This window comes from Protopterus annectens, chromosome 7.part0, assembly GCF_019279795.1.
Source record: "Protopterus annectens isolate FY-2018-M chromosome 7.part0, PAN1.0, whole genome shotgun sequence".
NCBI classification, from domain to species: domain Eukaryota; kingdom Metazoa; phylum Chordata; order Ceratodontiformes; family Protopteridae; genus Protopterus; species Protopterus annectens.
Genome location: NC_056739.1, coordinates 1,120,336,349 through 1,120,362,320, shown reverse-complemented (window position 1 = coordinate 1,120,362,320; position 25,972 = coordinate 1,120,336,349). Strand labels below are relative to the sequence as shown.

General features: G+C 42.7%; 1 protein-coding gene across 1 annotated transcript in view; it reads right to left on the bottom strand.

Annotated features, from left to right (window-relative positions):
* SPG11 (SPG11 vesicle trafficking associated, spatacsin) overlaps positions 1-25,972 on the bottom strand; it is a 2,547,571-nt gene that overhangs the window by 691,950 nt on the left and 1,829,649 nt on the right. The window lies entirely within an intron of this gene.

Below are 25,972 nucleotides of genomic sequence, written 5' to 3'. Positions count from 1 at the left end.
ATCAACAATGATGTCTAGGGTGACCCAGCTTCCACAGAACCACAGACCGCCCCTTAAAAGCAAAGAGACAGAGACAACTCTCTCCAGGACAGGCTTCCATGCCTAAGAAACAAAGAAAGAGACAACTCTCTCCAGGACAGGCTTCCATGCCTAAGAAACAAATGCTAAAAATGGCCGAGGACCTAATCACCCTGATCAGGGGGTCCCATCCCCCTCCTGATAAAAGGCCCAGACAGGATGCAGTCTATGAATCTTCTGACCAGGTGTCCATTTCCTCAGACTCTTCCTCGGACCTAGGATATTCTTTACCCCCTTATGAGGATTCTGATGCTGAGGAATTAATTCCATCAGCCTCTCCACCTGAGGATTACTCCTTTGGGGAGACCTTACATACCATGAGGGAACATTTCCATTGGGAAGGCCAGGATTACTCAGAATCCAAGAAAAGGCTCAGAGACTTCCTTTTATTGCCTCAACAGACCCCTTGCTATCCCGCCAGTTTTAGACATTGTGGATGATGTGTACACTGAATCCAGTTTGAACCCTGACTCCTTTCCCCCAGCCCCAGTTAAACTGGATAGATATTACTGAGTCCCTGACTCTCAAATTTCTGTACAAAAGCCCTGTTGCGGACCCTGAAACTATTTCTCAGGGACCCAAAGGGATTAAGGCCTCATCAACAAAAAACCCAGTTCCCTCTGACAGATTCCAAAGCATTAGACAGATGGGGAAAGAAGGTATATACGTCTGCAACTTTAGCAAAGAGCGCCTTGAATTGTCAGTTTCACATGCTAAAATATCAGCAATTTTTGATGTCTCAGTTGAAACAAAAGATGCTTCCAGATTCAGATCCTCCTAACTTAAAAGAGATGCAGGATTTATTGCATGCAGCTGAACAAGTGGGAAAACATACTTTGCAATGTGGGTTTGAATCCTTAGAGGCCTCCTGTAGAGCAGCAGTTACAGACACGGTCATTAGAAGGCATGCTTGGTTAAAAGAACATACGTCACCAGATCATGTTAAGTTCAAATTATTGGTTGCACCTTTGCAGCGGGATGTGCTGTTTGGAGTTAAGGCAGAGGCGGTATTAAAGAAGATGGAGGATAAGGCAAAATCTATACAAACGGTGAAAGATTTCTTACAGGTTCAGCCTCCTCGTTTTAGCAGAAATTGGCCAAGAAAGAATTGGTCCTTTCCAGTCACAGATAGACCTCAAAGGGGCAGATACAGACGTCCAAGAGGTAGAGGTCAGACAAGGCCCTTACAGGCCTCGACAATGGGGCACACCAGGCCAGAAAGAAGGGGAAGACAGGCCTCAACCTTATAAAAAAACAGCCTCAATGACTTTCCACTGCAGCTGCCAAACAGCTCTCTCTTGGCAGCCCCCTTAGGAGGAAAACTGGCACTTTTCTGTCAACTGGCATTGCATCACCAAAGACAAATGGATTCTCAACATTGTATCTCAAGGTTACAGGTTTCATTTCCATACCCTGCCAAGGCTAAAAGGAATGCCAAATCTGCCACCAAATCAATGGGCAGAGTATCAAAAACAAATTACAGCACTCATGGACATGAGCTATTCAAAAGGTACCACCACAGGAACGAGGACAAGGATTTTACTCAAGACTCTTTCTGGTTCCCAGAAAGGACAAAGCCTGGAGACCCATTCTGGACCTTTCTTCACTAAACACTTACCTGGATGTTCCGAAATTCAAGATGTTGACACTACAGCAACTTCTTCCCATGCTGGGCAAGAAAGCTTGGCTCGTGACTTTGGACCTCTAAGAGGCATACCTGCATGTCCCTATCAGACAAAACTGCAGAAGATGCTTCAGATTTCTAGCTGGTTAAATGCACTATCAATTCTCTGCACTGCCCTTTGGCTTATCTACTGCGCCCAGGGTCTTCACAAAGTGCCTGGCACCAGTAATTGCATTTTGCAGGCAAAAAGGAATTCAAATTTATCCATACCTGGACGACTGCATGATTCAAGGACATTCTACTAAAGCATCTGGCGTACGTAAAAAAGTTAAGTTGCCTGGGGTACACAGTAAACGAAATCAAAACTAGTGCCCTCAACAGATAATATTCCTGGGTGCCAGCTTGAACACAACGGCCCAGATGGCTTATCTCATGCCAGACAAGCAAGGACAACTGACTCGATATTTTCAATTAATGGCAACAAAGACCCAACTCCCTGCAAGAAAAATTCTGCAGGCCTTGAGCTACATGGCATCTTGCATACTACTAATTCCATACGCCAGACTGCATATGAGGAAACTACAATGGTACCTAAAGAGCATATGGTCTCAACATTGTCAAAGTTTGGAAACAGTTATACCACTAATTCCTTGCCTACAACAGGAGTTTTGATGGTGGGCACAAGCTTGTCACCTCAACAAGGGACAGCCTTTCACTCAACCCACAGCCAGGCACACACTGACAAAAGATGCATTGGATTACACCTGGGGAGCACACATGGCAGGAAAATGTATCCAGGGCGAGTGGCCCACAGAGAAAGGACATCTCCACATCAATCAAAAAGAGATGCTAGCTGTACAAAATGCTATTATAGCTTTCAAGGACCTACTGCATCCAAGACAATTACTACTAAAGACAGACAACACCACAGTTATGTGGTACATAAACAAGCAAGGGGGCACACTCCTACCCCCTCTGCAGACAAGCCATGACCTAGTGGAACACAGCTCTAAACTACCAAGTTCATCTGCAAGCACAATTCCTGCCAGGAGAGAAAAACACACTGGCAAACGACCTAAGCAGAAACATTATGGACCCATACGAATGGGAACTGAACCCACAAATATTCAGAATAACAAAAATGGTGGAGCCCGGACATAGACCTGTTTGCTTCCCCAAAGAACTGCCAATTACAGAAATTCTGCACAAGGAGCTACAATCCACAAGCATGGAAAGTGGATGCCCTCTCATTCAGCTGGAAAAAACTACAAGTATACGCTTTCCCTCCTTTACCTCTCCTTCCAAAGGTACTCATAAAAGCCAGGCAGGAAGAGCCAAAAATGATCCTGATTGCACCACACTGGCCACGCCAGCAATGGTACCCAATCTTAAAGAACTTAGCACAAGAACCACCCTGGATTTTGCCTCATAAACCACAGTTGCGGACAGCACAACAATCAGATACTTCACAGCCAGCTAAAGACCTTAAATCTAGCTGCAAGGAAAATTCCTTAGTCAAGCAAACAATGCCTCTCTCCAAAGCTGTTATGAATGTCATTCTGGAGGCCAGAAGGCCTAGCACTAGGAAAGCATACTCGGATAAATGGAAGAGATTCTGTGCCTGGAACCAAGTGCACAGCCTTGACCCTCTTGTCCCAAACATTCCTCAGATACTGCAATACTTAACTGAGATGCTGGACAAGGGCCTCTCTTTTTCATCCATCAAGATCCACGCCTCAGCTATCTCTGCTCATTACAACACGGATCCACCAATTTTTTCTAATCCTTTGCTCAAACAGTACCTCAGAGGGGCTAAAAACATAAGACCGCCCCGCAGAACACCTACACCAACTTGGGACCTCAACTTTGTTTTGGAAAAAATTAACTTTACCTCCTTTTGAGCCAGCTAACACAGCAGAATTAATACACATCTCTTGGAAAACTGCTCTGCTACTGGCAATAACATCAGCACGAATGGACTTAGTAAAGGCCTTAATGGAAAAGGAAGATGAGGGTCTAAAGATACCATGGGTGGAAGTGGACCTGTCCACATTAGGAGGTTCAACGCTCACAGTGGCTTCGGTGGTTGTAGTCTGGGTATGGGCCGAGGTACCTGCGGTCTCGGTTACAGAAGACACCGCCAAAGAAGTGTAGTCTGTATTCAGGGACTGCATAGGCATCTCGCTGAGAACCGGACCACGTGTAGCCGGTTTTGGCGTGGTGTCGGTGGGGACCGCGGACCTCGCGTGTCGGTCCTTGTCCTTGCGTTTTTTGGACAAAATAGTCGGAGTCTCAGACGACATTTTATAATCAAAGGCTTTTCCAAAAAAGTGTTGGGCGAACTCTGCCCAACGCTTAATAGTGCGTTTATTGAAAGTAGCGCAAAAGCGACAGCCCAAGACGTCGTGGTCTGGGCCTAAACAAGGTATGCAGAGGGAATGAAAATCCTTATGCGGTATTTACTTCCCACAAGAAATACAATTGTTAACTTTTTCTGACATCGGTCTGAGGCAAGAAAAGTTTCCCCAACGGGGTACTTAGCTTTAATGAAGACTTCGGTTTCCAATTTTTCGTAAATTCAGGAGCTGGCCGACCGGCACTTGCGAACTGCTTCTGCTTCGCACCGCGGCAAAAAAGACTGAAGAAAATGGCGTTGGCTGTGTCTTATATACCCCTGCCTCACTGATGTCAGGAAAGAAAGCAACAACAACCGACGCCGGACCTAGACTTTGGAATTCGGCCGACCGAGGACCCGCCTCACGGCAGAAAACCCATCTGTGATTACTGCGGCTGTATGCACGATGAACATCAAAGGGGAGAGACTACTACATTCTTTGGACATTCACAGACAGTTACACTTCTACTTGGACAAAACCAAAGCTTTCAGAAAATCTGAGCAATTATTGGCAGCATACGCTGCAGGAGCACAAGGAAAAGCCATTTCAAAGCAGACTATTTCAAAATGGATAAGATACTGTATACGTTTCTGCTATACCCACCATGAGAAACCTGTACCTAGCAGCATTAGATCTCACTCCACCAGGGCAACAGCCAGTTCAACTGCCTACCTCAGAGAAGTACCTACCAAGGATATTTTGGAAGCAGCAACATGGAGTTCTGTGCATACCTTCACCAAACATTACCATTTGCCTTTATACTCCAAATCCAGAGCTGGCTTTGCCACTGCTGTACTGCAGGGCCTTATAACCACCCCTAATGCCTTATAGATCCAGCCTCCCTACCACAGCTTTGGGATTCCACCCAAGTGTAATGACTGCAGCAGTGTAACACGAACATAGTACAGTTTTGTACCTACCATAAATGTAGATGTTAGAGTGTAAACACTGCTGCAGTCCAGGTTACCCCCCTCCTTCCCCTCTTACTTTCTGGTACTTACCTAGGGCATCTACCCTTCATTACCTATGGGGAGTATTTGCTGGTAACTAAAAATGGTCGTTTGCTTGTCTTTTGTATTTTTTACTAGCAATTTGAATTGCCTACCTATTTGGGGGCACCTGACATCTGGGGCAAGAAAACCTGAAGAAAATGGCGTCGGCTGCATCTTATATACCCATGTCGCACTGAAGTCAGGGAGGAAGCGATAGCAACAGACGCCGGACCAAGACTTTGGAACTCTGGCTGACTGCGGGACTGCCTGACGGCAGGATAACCCAAGTGTAATGACTGCAGCAGTGTTTACACTCTAACATCTACATTTATGGTAGGTAAAAAAACTGTACTTTTTTCTGACATCGGTCTGGAGCAAGAAAAAAGTTTTCCCCAACGGGGTACTCAGCTTTTAATGAAGACTTCGGATCTGAAATTCGAACACGAAAGTCTCAGGAGTCGGCCGACCAGCACTTGCTAACTGCTTCTGCTTCGGGCACCACATGGCAAGAAAGACTGAAGAAAATGGCGTCAGCTGCAACTTTTATACCCCTGGCGCACTGTCAGGGAAGAGCTGACAGCAACCGACGCCGGACCTAGACTTTGGAATTCAGGCCAACTGAGGGTAGCCTGCCAGCAGGATAACCCAAGTGTAATGACTGCAACAGTGAAACACTAAGAACATCCTACTTGTCCTGGGTTATGATGTACCAATTTTGAGAAAAAAGTGCTAATTTTCCCCCTAAGGGTGCTGCCAGGAGATAAGTGCTTGGTGCAGGCAGGGGGACGTCATTGGGACTGTTCCCTGTATGGTTGTGATTTGTCTTCTCCAACTTTGGAGGTAGAAGCACATCACTGCTTTGACCTGTATAAACCTTGCGCCTGGGATCTGCCTCTAGGGCGTCTGGATCTGCCCCTTTGAGGTCTGTGACAGGAAAGGACCAATTCTTTGTTGGCCAGTGTCTACTAAACCTAGGTGGCTGTACTTGTAAAAAATCTTTGACAGTTTGCAGAGATTTTGCTTTGTCCTCCACTTTCTTTAACACCTCTTCTGCCTTAATTCCAAACAAAGTATCATGCTGTAAAGGTGCATCTAATAATTTAACTTTGACATGATCAGGCAGATTTTGTTCCTTTAACCAAGCATGCCTCCTAATTACAGAACCCGTAACTGCGGCCCTGCAGGATGCCTCTAAAGAAAACCACATTGCAAAGTATGCTTTCCAACTTGTTCAGCTGCATGCAATAAATCCTGCATTTCCTTGTTTTCTGCACAGAGTTTAACAACATTTTCTGTTTAAGCAATGCCATGACATGTTGCTGATATTTGAGCATATGAAACTGACAGTTTAAGGCCCTTATAGCCAAGGTAGCAGATGTGTAAACCTTTTTCCCCCCATCTATCCAGTGCCCTAGAATCTCTGTCAGAGGGGGTAGGGTTTTCTGCAACGGAAGCCTTAACTCCTTTGGAACCCTGTGAAATAGTTTCTGGGTCTGCAGCAGGGTTTTTAAAAAGGAATTTATGAGAGTCAGGAACCCTGTAATATCCGTCAGGCTTAACAGAAGCTGGATGCAAGGAGTCAAGGGTAAGACTAGACTCCGAAAACAAATCTACAATGTATAACACAGGTGGAATGGCTAGTGGCCTGTGTTGAGGTAGTAAAAGGAAATCCCTGATCCTCTTTTTAGATTCTGAAAAATCTTGGCTCTCCCAGTAGAAATGCTCCCAAATGCTCCCTCATGGTATGCAAGGTTTCCCCAAAAAAACAGTCCTCTGAAGGAGCTGAAGGTATAGATTCTTCAGCATCAGAATCCTCATAGGGGGGAAGAGAATATTCCTGATCAGAAGAAGAATCAGAAGAAATGGAAACCTGATCTGAAGATTCATATTCAGTCTCTTGCCTAGGCCTCTTATCAGGAGGGGGATGGGAACCCATGATCTCATCAGGAGGGGGATGGGAACCCATGATCTCATCAGGAGGGGGATGGGAACCCATGATCTCATCAGGAGGGGGATGGGAACCCATGATCTCATCAGGAGGGGGATGGGAACCCATGATCTCATCAGGAGGGGGATGGGAACCCATGATCTCATCAGGAGGGGGATGGGAACCCATGATCTCATCAGGAGGGGGATGGGAACCCATGATCTCATCAGGAGGGGATGGGAACCCATGATCTCATCAGGAGGGGATGGGAACCCATGATCTCATCAGGAGGGGATGGGAACCCATGATCTCATCAGGAGGGGGATGGGAACCCATGATCTCATCAGGAGGGGGATGGGAACCCATGATCTCATCAGGAGGGGGATGGGAACCCATGATCAAGGTAATCAAGTCTTCGGCCATTTTGAGCATCTGTTTTTTGGGCATAGAGGCCTTACCACTTGGCTCTTGAGTTTGTTTCTTTGCTTTAGAAGGTGCTTTAGTCTTTGCCTTTGAAGTTGAAGTCAGTTTAATGTAAAGATGTTTAGGTCTGAATACACCCTCAGAAGCCGGTGCCTGCTCAGCGGCTCCGGACCCATCTGAAAGAATAGTATCAGAGGCTCCAATACATTGAGTTTCCAGCGGCATGGCAGACTCCACGTGGGAGTCAGTAGCGGCCTGCGACTCTAAAGTAGCGGGTGTCAGGGGCTGCGAAAGCACCTCACTGAGAACCGGCAACTGGCTTAGGAGAAGCTTAATAGTCTGTTTTGGGCCTCGGTTGTCTCCTTTTATTTGCGTTTTTTGTGAACTCCGGTAGTCGGATGGCTATCAGATGACATTTCTGGATAATTAAACCAGCGTCCAAAATAAGTTAAAGCAAAATCTTACCGACGCTTAGTGCGTTGGTTAAATCTAGCACAAAACAGACAACCAGAAAAGTTGTGATCAGGGCCTAGGCAAGGAATACAGTAAGAATGAAAATCCTTATGAGGTATTTGCTTTCCACAAGAAATACAATTTACTTTTTCTGACATCGGTCTGGAGCTTCCCCAACAGGGTACTTAGCTTTATTGAAGACTTCGGATCTGAAACTCGAACACGAAAATCTCAGGAGTCGGCCGACCGGCACTTGCGAACTGCTTCTGCTTCGGGCACCGCTCGACAAAAAAGACTAAAGAAAATGGCGTCTGCTGCATCTTTTATACCCCTGACGACCTGACGTCAGGGAAGGGGAGACAGCAGCCGACGAAGGACCTAGGACTTTGGAATTCAGGCCGACTGAGGGCAACCTGCCAGCAGGATTACCCAAATGTAATGACTGCAACAGTGAAACACAAAGAACATCTGGTAATGCAAGTAGCCTGCTTCGAAGCAGAGGTATCTTCTGCAAGATTCCCTGACTGGGATATGCAGGTAAGCCTCAAGTCTAGAGTTACCAACCAGGCATCTTTGCCTAGCATGGGCAGTAACTGTTGAGTCAACATCTTGAATTTTGGAATGTCCAGAAATCTGTTTAGAATGGATAAATCCAGAATTGGCTGCCATGATTTGTCTTTTCTGGGTACCAGGAAAAGTCTTTAATAGAAACCTTGTCCCTTTTCCTCTTCTGGTACTGGTCGAATAGCCCCCCCCATGTTCATGCTGCCCACTGATTTGGAGGCAGATCTGGCCATCCATTTGGGATAGGCAACGTGTGGAAATGAAATCTGTATCTCTGGGATACTATATTTAAAACCCATTTGTCCTGGGTAATGAGTTGCCAGTTTCCTGCATGAAGTGCCAGTTTTCCCCCCAAAGGGAAAGTGCTTGGTGATTGTATGGGGAAGTCATTGAGACTGTTTACAATAGGGAGGTGCCTTGCTGCTTCCAGATTTGCAGGTGGAGGCACCCCATTGTTTTGTTCTAAACGTCCCTTGTGACTGAAACCTGGAGCCTTTGGAATGTCTTGATTTGACCTGAGTGGCTCTCGAGGGGACTGGAAAGGGCCAGTTTTGTGTAGGCCAGTACCTACTAAATCTTGGAGGTTGCACTTGCAATAAATCTTTCACAGTTTGCATAGATTTAGCTTTATCTTCCATCTTTTTCTAACACTTTTTCAGCCTTATTACCAAAGAGACGGTCCTGTTGTAAAGGAGCATCCAACAATTTTGCTTTAACGTGGTCAGACAGAGTTTGCTCTTCGAGCCAAGGATGCCTTCTTAGCACAGATTCAGTTACAGCAGCCCTGCAAGAGACCTCCAAGGAATCAAAACCACATTGCAAAGTATGTTTTCCAACTTGTTCAGCTGAATGTAATAAATCCTGCAAATCTTTATTTTTCACAGTGTCAGAGATTAGCATCATTTCCTGTTTAAGTAGTCCCATGACATGCTGTTGATATTTAAGCATATGAAATTGACAGTTTAAATCCCAGATTGCCAAGGTTGCAGACGTGAAACCTTCTTATCCCATCTATCCAGTGCCTTGAAATCTCTTTCAGAAGGGGTAGGATTTTTAGAAGTAGAGGCCTTAATGCCCTTGGGACCCTGAGAAATTGTTTCAGGGTCAGCAATGGGATTTTTGAAAAGGAATTTGTGGGAACCCGTAGTATCTGTCTGGCTTACAAGGAGCCGGAGGCAGAGAATCAGGAGTCGTACTAGATTCTGAAAAAACATCAACAATGTGTAGAAAAGGAGGTATGGCCAAAGGCCTATGCTAAGGAAGAAAAAGAAAATCCCCAAGTCTCTTTTTAGATTCAGAGAAATCCTGACTTTCCCAGTGGAAATGCACCCTTAAGGTATGTAAAGTTTCCCCAAAAGAAAAATCCTCAGGGGGAGAAGCAGAAGGAATGGAATCTTCTGCATCAGTCCTCGTAAGTAGGAACAGACAAATCCTGTTCATTAGAAGAGTCAGAAGAAACAGAATCTTGTTCAGAAGATTCATAGTCAATGTCTTGCCTAGGCCTCTTAGGAGGGGGTTGGCTACCCCTGATCAGAGTAATTAAATCTTCAGCCATTTTGATCATTTGTTTTTTAGGCATAGGGGCCTGCACATGTGGCACAGGCGGTTTAGACCGATTTAGATTTTGGCCTTAGTTTTGAAGATGGCGTCTGTCTAATATACAAATCTGTAGGCCTGAAAACACCCTCAGAAGCCGGTGCCTGCACAGCGGCTCCGGACCCATCTAAAGTAGAGACATCCATGGGTTCCATAATTGAAGCACCTCACGGCATACCGGACTCTGAATGGGTCTCAGTAGAGGCCTGCAAATCAGAATTAGCGGGTATCAGGGGCTGCGAAAGCGCCTCAGAGTACCGGCGACTGGCTTAAGAGAAGGTTAGTCAGTTTTGGACTTCGACGGTCTGTCTCTTTTTTGTGTTTTTTTAGGTATTCTGGTAGTCTGATTGCTAATAGACATTTCTGGATAAATAAAGCTTGAGCCAAAATATTTAGATGCAAAAATATACAGACGTTTAATTGTGCGTTGATTCAATTTAGCACAAAACCAATAGCAAGGCACGTTGTGGTCAGTGCCTAGGCAAGGAATACAGTACAAATGAAAAGCCTTATGAGGTATTTGCTTCCCACAAGTAATGCAATTAACTTTTACTGACATCGGTAAGGAGCAAGAAAAAGTTTCCCCAACAGGGTACTTGGCTTTTAGTTGAAGACTTCGGTTCTGAAACGCTAAAATGAAAATTTCAGGAGTCGCCGACCAGCACTTGCTAACTGCTTCTGCTTCGGGCACCGCGCGGCAAGAGAGACTGATGTAATGGCGTCGGCTGCATGTTTTATACCCCTGACGACCTGACGTCATGGAAGGGACAGCAACCGACACAGGACCCAAGACATTAACCAGGCGCAACCTGCCAGCAGATTACCCAAATGTAATGACTGCAACAGTGAAACACGATGAATATCTACAAGCTCAACTGAGCTGCTAACAACTTGATTCAATTAAATTCCTTTTCCAAGACCAAGACCCAGCAAAAAAACAGAGCACTAATTTAACAAACTTAAACTTAACATGGTCTCTAACACAGGTTATTTGGAAGCCCAAAGAAGCTTAGGAATGCATACAACTGGGTTGCTTAATTGCAAAAGGGGTATCTTGACAGAAGCAAGACAAACTGTTAGAAAAATGTGTATTTGAATACATGAGAAATGCTAGTTTAAAAGCAAAGTAGTATATAATGCATTTTTATTCCATTAATCATATAGTAGTAAAATTAATTCATGTCTAAATGTGAAGTAGTTTTGAAACTGCAGTGTTGCTTGAAGCAAAAGCTGATATCTGACCCTGACAGAATGCTAGCTTGGTAAGTTTTAATGTTTATGGCTTTTCATAAGTGATCATCTGCTGGGTCAGGAAATTAAATGTGTGAAATAATGAAATCTTCTGCGCTTTCCTGTTGGAATGATCTGGCCTTGTATATGTGTTACTTAGATAGCACGCAGCTGTGTGAGAAAGTATAACAGAGAACAAAGACATGCATTAAAAGACTGAAGCTGCTATTGTATTCGAACTGATATGAAACCTTGAACAAGTAACTTTACAGAAAGACATTATGACTGACCAGCTGGATAGCAAGGCCGTATTGTATCTAGAGGAAATGTTTTTTAAAATATACTGCATCAGCAGATTAAAAGAATAGAGGCTTGTAAACTAAAGTGATGTAGATGCCCTGTGACATATCACGTCAGTAAGGTGGGCATAGCTTGAATGTTAAACCTATATAAAATTGTGTGCTTCCTGTTTCATGTCAGACAAAATTCTGTACTTGCACGTTTTTTGCCTCCTGGTGTACACTAGTAAACTTTTGAATCTGAACCTCCTGTGTATTGAATTCTTAATTTTATTTAACAGTTTGGTCCTTCGCAAGACGGAATTCCCTTGGTAAGCTGCAGATCAGAGCATATCGGTGGTCGAATACTGCGCAGGAGAAGTTACCGAAATGGTTCTTCTTGAGTGAAAAGACCTCCGACTGAATTGTCGTGTGTAAAGAGGCTGGCCACTTTCTGATCTGTGGCCGAAAAGCGGAACTTGAACGATTTTCAATACCGGAGGCTCAGGTAGGAAGAATTTGCCTTTTTTCTGTTTTAGATCAGGGACTAGGTTACAGTATATTGTTGTCAAGATTTGTTTTGCAGATCAGGGACAAAAGGAAGTACTGTATATTTTGTCATAGATCAGGGTAACAGAATAAGGTAGACAGTTATTCTAGATAAACTGTGAAAAGGAACTAAGAACTTGATATCACATGATAAAAAAGGGTTACGTAACATTTTCTTTGACATGGGTAATAAGTGCACTAAAACCTCGCGAGATCTGCCCCTAACCGAAGACGCAAAATACATGCAATTACAACGTTCTGATAACGTTAGGTTTTATACGAAATGGGTTAATAAATATGAATTTGATGGGGTAAACTAGATAAACCTTCACTAGTTAAACTCCTTAAACAGCTTAAATCTGATGCAGGAGGTCAGGCAAAAAAGCAACGCCAATTAGGCATTCCTCAAGCACACAGGTGGATTGAGGAAGCAAATCGTAGAGAATACAGAAGTTTAAAAATTCAAAAACATTATTCTTAGACAGAGGATAATAACTTGGTAATAGCGACAGCTCCTCCTCCTCCCTTTCCCCTTTCAGGATTTGAAGCGAGTGGACAAGCTGGTCCGCCTCTGCGTTATCCTGAAGTTTCAGCAAGACCACAACCATTTGTTAGAGATCCTATTGAGACTAGGTCCCGAACACGTAAAACACATAGGGACACAGAATCATACCAAAGAGAGAGAAATCTACAGGATGAGAGTGAGGAAGAAATATGCTCACTTATAGAAGTTCCAAATCCTCAGGCAGGACAGGAAGGGCAGGATCCAACACTCTTAGTATATAGACCATGGACACCGGAAGACATCCGGAAGGCTACTGAGGGAATCCCCCATCCGAAAGTTAATTTTACGAAATTTTTAGAAGATTTACAAGGCATGAGGTTAAGTTACCACTTGAATGGGGAAGAAGTAGAAAAAGTAGTAAGACAAATTATAGGTCCGGATTGGCACATGATTTGTGGCGCCTGGAATCCTCGCAATGCAGAGCTTAGACCACTCCCACATAGTGACGCAGAGTTAGACAACAGAGTGAAAGGTCTGACAGACCGAATCTCTGACAAATGGAAACCTAGAGCAGACTGGACTTGCATTAATCAATGCATACAACAGGAAAATGAGACAATAGATGGATATTATGCTAGATTATTAGAATGTTTTAATAATCATAGCGGTATGTCGGTTCCTGAGAACCAAACAAATGATTCCCCGTATGAACAACAATTAAAAAATGCATTTTTGAAAGGTTGCATTGCACCTATTAGTAGCTTCATTACGAAGCATATGATAGATCGAACAGGGAGGCTACAAGCCTTACTCGAATACGCTAGACATCCTGAGAGACATTTTAATAGTAAAAAGAAAAAGAAGGCACAAGTCTTCACTGCTGAAGACGGAGCTGAAGTATTTGTATTACAGTCAGGTAAAAAGGGCAAGAAAAATGCCCAGGGAAACAGTCTGACAAACTATCAGAAGATTTTGGAGAGAGGAAAAAGAAAGGCGAATGCTTCAAGTGCGGGGAAAAAAGGACATCTAGCAAGGGATTGTAGGCAAAACAAAAAGGTAATTACAGAAGATAAGGGAGATGAGGACTGACTATATGATAGTAAGGATACATCAAGTGAAAGTCAGAAATCATCAGGGAAAATTAATAAACAGAAAACAAATGTAAATGTGATAGAGGGAGTAGAGGAAGTGCAAGTAGATATGGAGGATGAAGAAAGTGAAATTTTGGACTTTGCATTATTGAGCTTAGAGCTCTACTTGGCAGATACGAAACCGGAAGTTACACTTCTGGTGGAGGGAAGGGAAGTCAAATTCCTGTGTGACTCAGGAGCGTCACGGACTTTGATACACCCCCTCCAAGTTACCAGAACAATCAGAATCACCTGATTATATACTAGTAAAAGCAGCAAATGGACAACTATACAGGGAACCACTTTCCCATGACATAGCAATAACTGACCCTGTTTCAGGTATGACCCAGAGAAGTAAAATAGTTGTTTCTGGAAAGTGTCCAGTTAAACTATTGGGCAGGGACCTTATGCAGATATTTGGCATAGCAGTAGTTCCAACTGTACAAGGTATGGAGGCACAGAGACAAATGGATACCTTTGTAGTGCGACTGGAGGGTGAAACTTTTTACTGGTACAGCCAGGACCTAGTCACGACTGGTCCAGGGGCAGTAACCGAGGAGCTGATGAACGTAGCCATCAGTAAAGCCCCCTCCCTTGACACTGATCGACAGCATTTGTTACACTGTACTCTATACTACTGTACTACACCAGGACCTGATAGAGAATATGAGCAAGAATTGTTTAGAAATCGTGCAACTAGATTGGTTTTGCGTACTTTGTACTGGGATGCTGAGGGGAACAGTGTAGTTAGCTGTTCATTACCTCAAGAATTCCTTGCATTGTATAGATCAAATCGGTTGCCACATGTCAGCTTGACAAAGAACAAAGGTGTTAAATGGGCAGATTTAGGAGAAAAAGTAACAAGATGGGAGAAACAGACTGATTTAGAACTGTCAGAACAAGGGATACAAAAACAAAAACTGAATTGGTTGACAGACACATCCAGCTGTACACTTGCAATCTAGCGAGGACAGCTGATTATCATTCTTATTAGAAGAAAAGACCTTATGTGAAATTCCAACAACTCTCTGGTCAACAGGCAAGTCAGATGTAGGACTTATTCGAACAGCAGGACCAGTTACAATTACCCCAAAGTCAGCTTTTAGACCACAGAAAAGACAATACCCTTTGAGAAAGGATGCAGAAATAGGAATTAAGCCCACAATAGCAGCATTACTCAAAGAAGGAGTACTGGTAGAATCTCCTGATTCACCATGTAATGCACCCCTATTTCCTGTTAAAAAAGCAAACTGGGAATGGCGGATGGTACAAGATTTACAAGCTGTAAATAATGCAGTAATACCTAGAGCACCTACGGTGCCAGACCCACATACTTTGTTAAATGATTTAGAACCGCAACAGAAGTATTTCTCTGTAGTAGATATTAGCAATGCTTTCTTTTCAATACCTATACATCCTGATAGTCGATATTGGTTTGCATTTACATTCCAGGATAAGAGGGATACGTATACTCGACTACCACAGGGATATTGTGAGAGCCCAACAATATTTGCACAAGAAATGGCTAGCAACCTGGCAGGATTTACCCCACCGGGAGGTAGTCAAATTCTACTTTACGTAGATGACATCTTGCTAGCAGCACCCACCCAGCAACAGTGCAGGGAGGATACTGTAGCATTATTGAAATTTTTAGCAACACAAGGACACAAAGTAAACAAAAGTTGCAACTTTGGAGAAAACAAGTTAGATACTTGGGATATGTAATATCCAATGAAGGTAGAATACTAGATGAGGAAAGAAAAATAGCGATTTTGCAAGCACCCAAACCAACAACCAAGAAAGAAATGATGTCTTTCTTAGGTACAACTAATTTTTGTCGGAGCTGGATACCAAATTATGCTTTGGAATCTGCTCCACTGACTGACTTGATATACAAGACACCAATGGCAGCACAAGACATTTTACAATGGACAACTGAAGCAGAAATGGCTTTCTGCAGGTTGAAGCAGTTAATAGCTTCTTCATTAGTTTTAGGACTTCCAAATTATCACAAACGGTTCTTTCACACCGTAGATTGTAAGCAAGGATATATGACGTCAGTATTGACGCAACATGGGGACAAGCAACGCCCCATAGCCTACTATTCATCACAGTTATACCCAGTGGCGCGATCCTTGCCTCACTGTGTACAAGCAGTAGTTACAGCCGCAATGGCAGTACAGGCTTCGGCCTCAGTGGTGTTATTCCACCTTCTCACATTGAGAGTGCCTCATGCAGTTGCAATAATTTTACTGCAAGAGGAAGTAGTATACCTTTCTCCTGCTAGACATCTTTCATGTATGACTATACTGCTGAGCCAACCTCATATGATAATTGAACGATGTATGACACTGAATCCATCGACATTACTTCCAACTCCTGCGGAGCGCACACCACACAGCTGCCTGCAGGAAATTGAACAGTTAGCTTTACCTAGACAAGATCTTACAGATATGCCCTTGGATAATGCAGAGGTGACATTACGTGGACGGCTCATGCAGAAGGGGTCCTACAGGGAAGAATCTATCTGGTGGGGTATGCAGTAGTTACAGACACTGACATTTTAGAAGCTCAATCCTTACCACACAACTTATCTGCACAAGCAGCAGAATTGATAGCTTTGACAAGGGCATGTACTTTAGCAAAAAATAAAAGTGTGAACATATATACTGATAGTCAGTATGCTTTTTCTACAGTACATGTATTTGCACAACAATGGAAAAATAAGAGGAATGATAACATCCAGTGGAAAACCTATTAATCATGCGTAATTTATTTTGGAGTTATTAGAATCTATTCAGTTACCTACCAAAGTAGCTATTTGTAAATGTGTAGCTCATACAAAACAGCAGGATAAGATTTCAAAAGGCAATGCACGAGCTGATGCAGCTGCAAAGCAAGCAGACTCAGAAACTTTACTTGTAAAGGAGGAATTACAACCCTCTGAGATTTTAGATTTAGACATGTTAAAAACAATGCAGACGCTTACAAGAGCAGAAAAACAAAAATGGGTAAAACGAGGTGCAATTCTTGAGAATGGACTGTACATTTCCAAAGAAAACCGATATTGCCGTCTAATTTATTTAGATATGCAGCTTTGTTGAGCCATGGACAGTGCCATGTCTCAACAGGGGGGATGGTACAGTTATAGTGAATCGAATATTCCAAACATATGGATACACAAATTACACAACAAAAAATTTGTGCAGCTTGTCATACTTGTAACAAGCATCACGCACAAGGGGCATTTAAAACCAAGCAAGGAAGTTTTCCTATACCACCATACCTGTTCCATACTATTTGTATGGATTTCATAGAATTGAATAAATGTGAAGGGAAAAAGTTTTGTTTAGTTATTGTAGATATGTTTTCTAAATGGGTAGAAGCTTTTCCAACCAAAAATCAGGATGCAGCAACAGTGGCAAAAGCCCTGATAAAAGAAGTAATCTCTAGATTTGGCATTCTGGAAAGGATTTATAGTGACAATGGCACACATTTTGTGAATCAAACGATTCACCAGCTTGGGAGATTTTTTGGTATCTCCTTGAAGAACCATTGTGCTTACCACCCACAGTCAGCAGGACTGGTGGAAAGGTACAATGGTACCCTAAAGAATAAACTTAGGAAGCTAGTAGAGGAGACCCAAAAGAATTGGATATACTGTCGGCCTTTAGCACTGCTGAGTATGAGAACAGTTCCAAATGTAAAGGGTTTGACTCCCTTTGAAATGGTTTTTGGGAGAGCATATTATGTGCCTCCGTGGAAAGCTCTCATGCCTGCAGAGCAAGAGGCTGACAGTTCATTAGCAAGTTATATGAGGAAACTGTTAACAAATAAATCTGTTTTGCAGTTTAACTCTTTCAGATAAGGAACAGACCAGACCGGTGGAAACCGTCTTGGTTCCTGGGACATACGTTTGGGTGAAAGTGACAAAAAGAAAGAATTGGGAGAGTCCAAAGTGGGAGGGACCGTACCAGGTTCTGTTGGCAACGCCTACTGCAGTCAGAGTGGCTGAGAGGACGTCCTGAGTTCATTTGACGCATTGTAAACCGGTACAGAACTTTCAACTTGATAAAAACTTTGTGACTGATACACAACCAGACCGAGATGGCCAAAAACAAAGCGAATAAAAGTTTAGATCAACCCCAGAGATGTTGCATAATCATTTTGTTGTGTGTACATTTATTAACTGTAATTGTGACAATTTTCCTCTTGCTGTGGTTTATCCTACACACAACCACACAAGTGAAAGTGGGAAGGCGTGATGAAACGTCTACATACTGGCATCCAAATTTTAACACATACCTAGCCATGAAACGTGTGTATGCAGAGACTATGAACATTTCAAATTGCTGGGTTTGTACAGCTATGCCAACAGCATATGGAGGACTGATAATGTCCGCTGTCCCTTTGGGGAGAAATGAGACTTGGGAGAATTTACTTTTCGACACAGGAACTGAGATCACAGGACAAAATAGCTTTATTTTTACCTGTCACACAAAAAGGAGTTGTATGTTTCTACAAAAATGACACTGTCCAGGTGGGCTGGAGCAATTGAAATATAACCATATCTTACCGATGTTATATTAAGAATAGCAATGGCAATAATTTTTGTAATACTAATTATGACTCGTATTTAAACTCATTGAAAACAACTATGAGTGACACTAAAAAAAATCCAGTTTTGTTTAAACAATTGTCAGTTATAGATCAGAAAATGTTTCATGCAGGGCTGATGCATATTAGTACTAAAGTAGAAAACTTATTTTATTTGTGGGAAAAAAGCATATAAATGGCTACCTGAGAATTGGTCTGGCAGTTGTTTTTTGGGTTACTTGGTTCCGGCAATAAGACATACTGCAGAATTACCTTTGGGTAAGATACGAAATGTAAGAGAAACAGCTCGAAAATCCGAAGGTCCAGTTAAGAAACCCGTGAATCCAGTTGGGAAGATCGAAGCTGGTTGGAAAGACCATAATTCAGTAAAAGACAAAAGCGAATTGACTCATATGGACTTGAGTGACAGTGTTATATCCTGGGCAGGAATATTCCCAGCCTATGGAGCAGTCAAATCGATTTGGGAGCTGAGGAAGTTGTCGAAACTTCTCGAAGTAATGAGCAATGCAACTTTTTCCAGCCTAGAATTGGGTGACTGATGAACTGAATGCAATGAGAACTGCTGTGCTACAAAATCGGATGGCTCTTTACTTCAGCCTAGCGGCAAGAGGTGGTACGTGCGCGCTTATCAAAGAAGAATGCTGTGCTTTTATTCCTGACAATCGTCATGAGATAAATAACCACCTAGAGGGAAATTCAGCAAGTATCAGCCATGACTGAGAACCAGGCCCAAACCCACTGACGGACTTTTTCCAGAATCTATTTGGGGGGTGGGGTTCCATCCTAATGAATATTCTGATTGCCATTTGTGTGGGTATACTCCTAATAGGAGCATGTGTTTGCTGTGGAATTCCCTGCATGAAAAGATTAATCAAAGATTTTGTTGATGTATCTGTTACTGAAACTTTCTACCAAGATATTGAAATTGAAAGATTGATTTCAGATGACGCTTTTTCTGAAGTATAGATTGGATGACTCAACTAGCTGAAAATCCTGAGTGGAAAAGGCTAGGAGATGAAATGACACTATGCATACTTCAAAATAGAATAAAAAGTATTAATAGGGGGGGGGATGTTAGAAAAATGTGTATTTGAATACATGAGAAATGCTAGTTTAAAAGCAAAGTAGTATATAATGCATTTTTATTCCATTAATCATATAGTAGTAAAATTAATTCATGTCTAAATGTGAAGTAGTTTTGAAACTGCAGTGTGGCTTGAAGCAAAAGCTGATCTCTGACCCTGACAGAATGCTAGCTTAGCAAGTTTTAATGTTTATGCTTTTCATAAGTGATTATCTGCTGGGTCAGGAAATTAAATGTGTGAAATAATGAAATCTTCTGCGCTTTCCTGTTGGAATGATCTGGCCTTGTATATGTGTTACTTAGATAGCACGCAGCTGTGTGAGAAAGTATAACAGAGAACAAAGACATGCATTAAAAGACTGAAGCTGCTATTGTATTCGAACTGATATGAAACCTTGAACAAGTAACTTTACAGAAAGACATTATATGACTGACCAGCTGGATAGCAAGGCCGTATTGTATCTAGAGGAAAAGTTTTTTAAAATATACTGCATCAGCAGATTAAAAGAATAGAGGCTTGTAAACTAAAGTGATGTAGATGCCCTGTGACATATCATGTCAGTAAGGTGGGCATAGCTTGAATGTTAAACCTATATAAAATTGTGTGCTTCCTGTTTCATGTCAGACAAAATTCTGTACTTGTACGTTTTTTGCCTCCTGGTGTACACTAGTAAACTTTTGAATCTGAACCTCCTGTGTATTGAATTCTTAATTTTATTTAACACAAACCTCTTGGGATATATGGCTGCATCTACATCAGTCTTACTCTACACAGACACACGCTACTAAATTAATGAAATGATCAGCATGTAGCAGACTACTAAAGCTAGAACCTCACTGGGAAAAGGGATGCTGTAGTACACATCAGTGCTATACTACGACGTTTAAGCCACTGAACTTGCAGTAACTGAAAATTATTTTGCCGTGTGGCAACAGATGAGCCACTACTTTTGAAGTTAAACTACATCACCTCTGTTGCACCATTTTCTACTGCTGTTAACCACACCACTTTATGATGTGTTATGAACTTAAGTGAAATGCAGTGTAATATGGGTTGATTAAGTAATACGAATGCACTGGCTTTCTGCAGCCTTTTGCTTCACTTAACTTGTGCACAGATTTTAAGTGTGAAAAGGCAAATTTAGTCCAATCTACTTGACTTAAACTTATAACCCTAAAAGTAAAAATATGGACAGAGTGACAAGTCTGAATGCATCAGAAGAAAAGTCAAAAACAGAGCAGTTCCAAAAAGAATGCTGTATTCTGAAAGAAGAGCTTATATGGACCATCACCATGCTGATTTTATTTCCACTTCACTGGCCACTAGACTTGTAAAGGCCTGCTAATTTTTTCTACTACGTTCACTACAACCTCAGATAATAAAGTCAACCACCAAGAGCATGGGTAGTTCTCAAAAAAATATGAATTGCAGCTTACCTTTTCCTGTTTTTGTTTTTCGTTACATAGCACTGTCATTGAATTGCATACCTTTTTCAAATCATCGACTTCCACTGAAAGAAAATAGCTTTTATTAGCAATGTGCCATTTAAGGATCTATAAATACAACAAATGCATTTATACTGCATATTTCTTATGCATACTCAGACTGACCATCACAGTCTGATCTAGGACAAATTATGAGCATCTATTCTTAAGTATTGCTTGCAGATGTAAAACAAAACTCGTACCACTGGTCAATTACAAGTTATACTTCCACAACACGAAAATGAGTGCACATGTGGCCAAACATTTTATAACATGTCAGTGGCATGCTATAGCCCACAATTATGCTTTTACAATCGCAAGTAAAAAGCTTAGAAAATAAAATGTCACACTTTCAAGCATTTTAATCTGGGAAATACTAAAACTACAACCACATTCAACTATTTTTGGTCAAAACTGACAGCACCTTCCCTCATTTACATACAAATATGAAATGGTTAGTTTGACCTTTACCATTTGCAACATAATGTGAATATGATTACGTTATACTGATGAAATATCTGGCAATGACAAAGCAGCCAAAGAGAAGGCATTTTTTTTTTGTTTTTTTTTGGGGGGGGGGGGGGCACTTGAGTCATCAATATCAGGGGTATTCCAACATCTCATGACAATCTGAATACACTGCTTCACATTCTGCATATCTAACCTACCCCTGACACAAAGCAAACTCTGTTAGAGCATAATACTATGGGAGTACCTGGGAGTACCTGGAAGTATTTGCAATAATGCCTATCCAACCACTTTTAATCTGTCAGAAATTATGTGGCAACTAGTGTGCTAATCAGATTCAGTAGATCCTGTAAAAATTATATACAATACCCTGCCTTCGATACACTGGCAGATGACGTAATGTAAACACAGTTGGCCCCTGAGAAATGGTTTCTGGATCCGCAACAGGATATTTCAAAAGGAACTTGTGGGACTCAGGAACCCTGTAGTATCTGTCAGGTTTACTAGGAGCCGGAGGCAGGGAATCAAGGACCATACTGGATTCCAAAAACACATCAACAATGTCTAGTACAGGAGGTATAGCCGAAGACCTATGCTGAGGTAGTAGAAGGAAATCCCTAAGCCTCTTTTTTGATTCAGAAAATTCCTGACTTTCCCAGTGGAAATGCTCCCTTAAGGTATGCAAAGTTTCCCCAAAAGAAAAATCCTCAGGGGGGTAGCAGAGGAATGGAATCCTCTGCATCAGAATCCTCATAAGTAGGTATGGACAAATACAGGTCATTAGAAGAATCAGAAGAAACAGTCTTGATCAGAAGATTCATAGTCAATCTCAGCCCTAGGCCTCTTAGAATGGGGGGGGGGGGGGGGGACTACCCCTGACTAGAGTAATAAGATTTTCCGCCATTTTGATAATTTGTTTTTTAGGCATAGGGGCCTGAACATGTGGGCCTGGGCATCAGTTTTTTTAGACAGATAGAGATTTAGGCCTTAGTACACAAGGTGGAGTCAGTTTAATATACAAGTCTGTAGGCCTGAATACACCCTCAGAAGCCGGTGCCTGCACAGCAGCTCTGGACCCATCCAAAGTAGAGCCATCCGCAGGTTCCACAGGTGAAGCATCTTGCAGCATACCGGACTCTGAATGGGCCTCAGTAGAGGCTTGCGAGTCAGAAGTAGCGGGTATCAGGGGCTGCGAAAGTGCCTCACTGAGTACCAGCGAATTGGCGACTGGCTTAGAAGCAGCTTTGTCGGCAGTTTTGGACCTCAACGACCTCTGTCTGTCTTTATCTTTGGGTTTTTTCGTAATTCCGGGAGTCAGATGGTTAACCGACATCATCTCTGGATAATTAAACAGAGAACTGAAATATTTAGAGGCAAACATGTACCGACACTGATTAAATAAAGCACAAAACAGACAACAAAGTACGTTGTGGTCAGGGGCCTAGGTAAGGAATACAGTACAAATGAAAATCTTTGAGGTATTTGCTTTCCACAAGTAATGCAATTATTAACTTTTGCTGACATCAGTAAGGAGAAAGAAAAAGTTTCCCCAACAGGGTACTTGGCTTTAAGTTGAAGACTTCGGTTCTGAAACTCAAACGAAAATTTCAGGAGTCGGCTGACTGGCACTTCCGAACTGCTTCTGCTTCAGGCACCGCAGGGCAAGAAAGACTGATGTAATGGTTTCGGCTGCATGTTTTGTACCCCTGACGTCATGGAAGGAGACAGCAACAGACGCAGGACCCAAGACTTTTGTTAATCTGGCCGACTGAGGGCAACCTGCCAGCAGATTTCCCAAATGTAATGACTGCAACAGTGAAACACGAAGAACATCCTAAAGCTGAGAAAAAATATATGGGGGGAGGGGCTGTTACATCTAGACAGAGGTTAGAAAGCCCTGCAAGAATGCACTGGCAAAGCCAGCCCTGGATTTGAAGACGACTGGAAGTGTGGACTGAGGACCAAGCGGCAGTCTTTAGAATTTCCTGGTAAGGACCCCTCTGTGGAAGGTACTTGACAGCAGTAGCTCTAGTGGAATCCGAGACTTCATATGAAATGGAACTTAGTTTCCATGATGCTTGCAACAAGAAGGCAATACAGATAGAAATTCCCTTAGAAACTGCACATTTGCTGACAGAGGTCTCTGTTACTAACACAGGCTACAAAGAGTTGGCTAGATTTTCTGCCTCTCTTGGTACTGCCCAGATAGTATGAGAGTTGTCTATAAATATCGAGAATGAAGGTTATACTCCCCCCTTTGAGGGTGATGAAAAAAAGCAGGGAGGTGAATGGAATAGTTTAGGATAAATTCAGAAATTAAATTTAGCATTAGCTAAGGATTAGTCCTTTGAGAGAAAAAACTGCCCTGATGAAAAATTAGAAAGGTTGCCACCAAGTCTTTTCCAGGAGAGAAATGGATCAGCAGCTCTAGCAGCTGACTCGAAAGAAAGCAGAGTAAGCTTTTCTAGCACAACACTGTGATCAAGAGGAAGAGGGTGCTCTTCACGGGGGGGGGGGGGGGGGGTCTCAGGTGAATGACACCCTTAATAAATTGTTTCAACAGGAGGTGAGTGTAGACAGGAGGCTGCATGGGAAGGCAGGCAAAGATGGCTGAAGAATGACATTTTTAGGGATGAGAATGTGAGCCCATTTTTAAATGAGAACAAGGCAGACTAGCACCTGGTTGATACTTTTTGGAGAAATATGTTGCTGATAGCACCACATAGAAAATTCTCTTACAACAGTACAATTTTCTGATACTAGATTTTCTTGCTTTTCAAAATGTTCGGTATGTCCTTGTCCAAGAAAAGACCATGAGAAGCAGCTAGTGGAACAGCCATGCTATCAAGTCTCAAGGTGCCAAGGGTGGGGTACATGATGGAATCCCGAGTAGGTAGTTGGGAATCAGGTGGCAAAGATGAGTCAAATGTTATCCACAACTTCGAACACTGGAGGAATGCCCAAAACATTTAAGCTCAGGGAGCTTAAGAAATTCTCTCACCATTTTCTTAGACTTCGTGTAACCCCTAGCCTCCTAGGGGAAATTAGGTATTATCTTAAGAGCTTCCGTAAAAGTGAAGTCCACTGGTGGTGAAGCTGAGGCTAGATTGTCCTTTGAAACAATCAGCATGTCAGCCTGTGGACAACTGGGCTATATAAACCACCATCATAAGAATCATGAGACTGCATTCCTGGGGGTCCTCTCTTTCCCCAGAAACAGATTATGTAGAAGGGGATCTAGTAAGATAGACTGTGCAGTTTGGATGCTACAATAAATGAATCAGCCAGTCTAAGCAGATCCTGCTGGTAGACCCTGTGGAGGTTCAGAGCCTGAAGACCGAAGCTAAGGCATAGCAGAAAGTATCCTTTTAGGTTTGGCCTTAGAGTTAGGCCCTAGGTATTGTGTCAGAAGCTGCCCTCTCTATCTGAAGCCCTGAAATAGGAGTTGGAAGCTGTGGCCTGCAGAGCATCTCTGACCCAAACAACCCTCATCCTTCAGCTTGTGTGGACATAGTGGGGTCAAGAGGCATGTCTGGTCCCAGGAGGCACACAGTCTCAGACACTTCTAAGGTCATACAAAGGTGAATAAAGGACTCTCCAGTCCCATGACCATCAAGTCTGGCAGACTGGCAGAAGGCATGTCATCTGAACTCATGTGGTTTTGGACGCCTTTCCTTGCATTTAGAGGGTCTGAAAGACAGACCAGCAGATGCCACAACGTGAGATGATCACTAAAGTCAATTTCTCTAAATCATACGTTTATTAAAATGAGCACAATTAGGGCAGTTTGCAATATCATGCTCTGGACCCAAGCAAAAAAGGCAAAGTGAGGGCAAGTCCCAATTTGGAATCTATTTTATGTCATAGTAAGACTCTGAGGTCCACCAAACGCATCCAATCATACTTCAGTATAGGTAGGATGGACTACATCATCACCATCTGGAACTTGGTCTGCTTAATTTCCTTGGGTCCAAAATGGGCTTGAGATCCTAGATTTTCTTTGGCACCAAAAAGAATCATGGAGATCTCAGATTCTCTCAGGGCTGGTTGGCACGCTTGGATGACTAGTTTCAAGATGAACTTTTGCATCTCCTTTGCTGCTCCCCTTCAGTGGGGAGTTGCATTAGAAGGGATTTTTGTCTCAGACTTGGGGAAAATTAAAAGGGAAAAGTGCAGCCTCTGGAAATGACAACATCCAGTTATTCAAAGTAATGGCCTCCCAAGCTAGGGGGTGGAAAGCCTAGTGCCCTGCCTCTGCAGACTGCAGCAGTCTGGCAATATTTCAGGAGTGCTGGAAGGATTTACCAGAGAACAGTCATCTGAAGCCCTAATTCTGCAGCTCACCACTATCCCTACGGCAGCATCCATTAAAGTCATGCCTGCCGGGTGGGTGGGTGTGGGGGGGGGGGGTAATACCTTCACTTGGAGTGTTGCAGTGTCCTGAAAAAAAAACTGTTAAAGTTTACATAACAGCTTTTTACTTCCCCTCTTAAGATTCTTTGAAAGGTGGAAGAGCAAACTCCCATGAATGACGTCAGCCTGTTCTCTCCTGGTGAGTGTGCTCACATCAGAC